The sequence below is a fragment of the Chinchilla lanigera genome, unplaced genomic scaffold, assembly GCF_000276665.1.
Source record: "Chinchilla lanigera isolate Chin_1 unplaced genomic scaffold, ChiLan1.0 scaffold00042, whole genome shotgun sequence".
NCBI lineage: Eukaryota > Metazoa > Chordata > Mammalia > Rodentia > Chinchillidae > Chinchilla > Chinchilla lanigera.
Genome location: NW_004955443.1, coordinates 14507447 through 14512164, shown reverse-complemented (window position 1 = coordinate 14512164; position 4718 = coordinate 14507447).

Genomic DNA, 4718 nt, shown 5'->3' with positions numbered 1-4718 from the left:
AGTTTTGTCTTTGTTGTCTATTAAACCCACTAATTAAAGAACTTTTTCTTCTCTCTTTTCTCTTTAATTTGGTCTTACTTCTCATGTATTCAGTCTTGGGTTTTCTTGAAATATACTTTCATCACATTACAAATAGAAGTAAAGATGACATAACAAATCTGATATTAACAAATCTGATATAACAAATAGAAGTAAAGATGACATAACAAATCTGATATTAATAAACAGAATTATCATTGAGTTTATGGAAAGCTCTAATAAAAAACTAGGTGAGGTATATAAATGTTGAAAAGGCATGAGCATCTCCATAATAAATGAAGGTTCATGAAAAAATACCAAGCAGAAATCCAAAAGGTTAAATCTTCTATTGGTGAAAGGGCAGCAGTAGTGAATAATGTAAGCATGTACTGTTAGAAACACAGAAGATAGGATGGATCAAGGTGACTATTTACTCAGAAATATCTTAAAAATATGAATAATGGATTCAACACCTACTATGTGGTATAAAGAACACTAATGTAAGATGAACTGGAGTTAGTGAAAAATTACAATACAGTAGGATGACAAAAATACCTGAGTATAGAAGTAATAGCAAAGAAATTTCAAAGTATGAGGAAAGAATGTTACACATAGATAATGGAGGTATATAGAACATGAAATAACCAAGATTACAAAAGGGGATCTCCAGATCATATCAGAGTCAAAATCCCAGAAGTCCAACCCAAGAAAAGAATCTTAAAATCTGTGGGAAAAAACAAACAAATCATTTACATATGTAGGTCAGTAAAGTTAGAACGTACTTCTCAACAAAAACATTAAAAGCTAGGAAAACTTGGAACAAATTATTTCAAACCTTAAGAGTATACAACATGCAAACAACTCAGACTGAAATATCTTTCAAAATATCTTTTAAACTTGAGGGTGAAATGAGGTATTTCAATGACAAAGAACACCCTAATAAATACATGATCACCCTAATAAATACACTGAAATTCACTAAAACAACACTACTAAAAATTTTCAAGCAAGGAGAAAATGAAATAAAGAATGCCTAAATGTCAAACAGAAAGAATACAACAAGCAGAGTTAACAGGAAGAGAGAGAGAGTGAGAGTGTGTGTGTGAGAGAGAGAGAGAGAAAGAGAGCGAGTGAGAGAGAGAGAAACAGAAAGAGAGACGAGGTTTCCACTTTCTTTGTCATTGTTTTCCTACAATACAATGACAGGGAACCAATGCAATGACATGAATAACTCGATGCCTTTCAGTTATAATATAAAATATGAATGATATCAGTTTCCCAATACAGACAGACTGGAAGGAGAGATCAAAAAACAAACCCTAACAGCATGCTGTACATAAGAAACACATTTAATTTAAAAATAAATTCATAAACTAAAAAATGTCAAAGAAAGCAAAAGTGAACCTCAAGCCAAAATTAATCAAAAGAGTTAAAGAAAATCTTACATAATGGTTAGGGAAACAATTCAACAGTAAGAAATTATTATCACAAACATATATGCATCAAACACTATCACACAATTTCATATAGTAAAATGTACTGGACAAAAAGATTATACCAACATCAATGCAATTATAAGGGGGGACCTCAATACTCCACTGTCATGAATAGATCCACCAAATAAGTAAAATATGCAAAAAAATCAAAGTTGAATGAAAACCTCAATCAAATGGACTTAAAGATATCTTCAGAGTGTTCTACCCAAAAACAGCAGAATATATATCCTTTGCAGCATATGGAACTTTGTTCAATATAGATCACAGTCTAAGCTCTGAAATCATGCGTAAGTAAATGCAAAATAGTCACACATTCTAAGCACATTATCAGACCATTGTGCAGTGAAACTTGAAAACAATAGGAAAGGAAACCACAGAAGTTCAGGAAAGATATGAAAATTGAACAGTTCACTCTGAAATAATCAGTGGATAATACAAGAAACCAAGGAGGAAATCAGAAATTTCCTATAAGCAAGTGATAATGTTAGTACAATGTATCAGAACCTATGGGACACAAGAAAAGCTGTCGTACTATGAAAATTTATAGCCATGAATATCTACATTAGAATAAGAGAGTGAGCCCACATAATATCATCATAAAAGATGCACAATTCAAATCCATAGGTCGAATAAGAGTCCAATTTATAAAGATTAGAGTAGAGATTAGTAAATTTTTTATGAACAAACACAAATACATTTACAAAATAACACAAAAACAATACAAGCAGCACTGAAATTCAGAAAAGGTGATAGAAAATTAACAATGGTTGTTGTATTACATACTGATTTCTTCAAAGTGGTTACTCAGGAAAACAAATATAGACATGTAAGATTGGTCAAATAATTAATCATTAACTGTTCCTTTCAATAAAGCAATAGAAGTCAGTAGTGTAACTATGTTAGCTATCCTGTATATACATATACACAAAATTTTCCCCTTCTTTTTTTTCTCTTTTCCATGATCCCAGTTGTTCTTTACTTTTGAGCATTTTTCTTTCATTTCACAATGTCTATCATATCTCCTAATTTTATTCACTCTTTCAGGTTCTTACACTAGTGAGACAATATGTTGTTTACACGTACAGGTCTGATTTATTTCACTTATGCATGTGGTCTCCAGTTGTGACCATTTACCTATAAAAGCCTTGAGTTTATCTTTCTTTATAGCTGAGTAATATTCCACTATATAAAAATACCATAACTTTTTTTTCCATTCTTCAATGGATGGACATTTGGGCTGTTTCCACGATTTAGCTATTACAAATTGTGCTGCTATAAACATGGATGCACATATATCACTGTGACATGATGTTTTCAGTTCTTCTGGGAAAATATCCAGAAGGGGTGCAGCTAGGTTGAATGGAACCTCTAGACCTAGTTTTCTGAGGAATCTCCAAACAGATTAGTGAAATTTAAATAAAGTATATGCAAATAATTGATGAATCAAAGAGCTGGATCTTCTAAAGTAGAAACAAAATAGACAAAACCTTAGTCATTCTTACCCTCCTAAAAAAAAGTAAAAGAAAAAACACATATCAATGAAGTTAGAAATCAAAAAATCAAAACCCAAATAGACACTACTGAAATCCAGAAGATTATTAAGTACTTCAAAAACTCTCTCTCCTACAAACTGGAGAATTTTAAACAAATGAATATATTCCTAGATAAATAAGAATTACCAAAATTAATGAAGAAGATATGAAAAACTTGAATTATCCACAAACAGGCAAGGAAGTTGAGGCCATAATAAAATCTTGCCATCAAGGAAAGCCACCGATCTGACAGATTCAACAATAAATTGTACAAAATATTCATGTATTACCTAATTCTACTAGTCCTCAAAAGCATTAAAGAAAATGAAAAAGTTCCTTTTTTCTTACTGCTAAACTCATTTCTGGAAACAAGCCAACATTATCTTCATGTTAAAAATCATGCAAAGACTCAACTAAAAAAGAAATTATAGGTCAATCTCACTAAAGGACATAGATACAAAAATCTAACACATGATGCTTGCAAACAGAATGCAATAAATCACCAAAAGGAACAGATATCATGACCAAGTAGTCTTAGTCTCAGGGATTCTAACATGGTTCAACATACACAAATCAATAAATATACGCAAGGACAAAAGATTTATGATGTAGAAAAATCTTTTTCCAAAATCCAACATCCATTTATGATGAATATTGTTGAAAAGATATGTATGTAATGACTTCCTCTCAATCTGATGAAGTGCTTTATGATAAACCTTCAAACAACATCATATTAAATGGGGAAAATTTAAGGTTTTCCTCTAAAATCAGGAACAAGATATGGATGTCCACAATTACCATTCTTGTATAATATAGTACTCAGATCTTTAGCCAAAGCAACAAGGAAAGAGAAATAAAGAAAAGCAATATGAATAGGAAAGGAAGAAGTTAAAATATATTTGAGGACAGTTTGAAGACATGATAATTTATATAGAAGACTCACAAAACTCTGCCAAAACACTTTGAGAACTAATGAACGAATTCAGCAAGGCAGTAGGACATAAAATTAGTCTAAAATGTCAGTGTTGTTCCTCCATACCCATAATAAACCCTCTGAGAAATATCATTTCCAATAGCTTCACTGAAAATAAAATAATTGGGAATTAACCTACCAAAGGAAGTGAATTTTAAGACGTGACTGATGAAAACTATAACCGTCTGAAAAGGGATATTCAAGAGAACATCAGGAAGTTCAAATTTAACTTTTGTTACTGGATGGACTGAATCAATACTGTTAAAATGGCTATACAGTGCTGGGGATATAGCTCAGTTGTGCATCACTGCCTGGCAAGTACAAGGTCCTGAGCTCAATTCTCTGTTAAAAAAAAATTTAAAAATTTAAAAAATAAAATAGCTGTACAGTTCTTGCAAAATAGATATATGGATTTAATGTAATTCCAATCAAAATAATAACATTCCTTAGAGAGCTAGAGAAAACAATTCTAAAATTCATACTGAGCATAAAGAACTCAGAATAGCAAAATCAGTCATGGATATTAAGTAAATCAGGAGGCATTACAATTCTTAATTTGAAATTATATTACAAATCTACAGTAATAAAAACAACATGGTACTAGCAAATAGACATATGGATCAATGGAACAGAATAGAGAATGCAGATTTAACCCATTCACATTCAGCTATCTGACAAAGGACGAAAATCATATCTTGG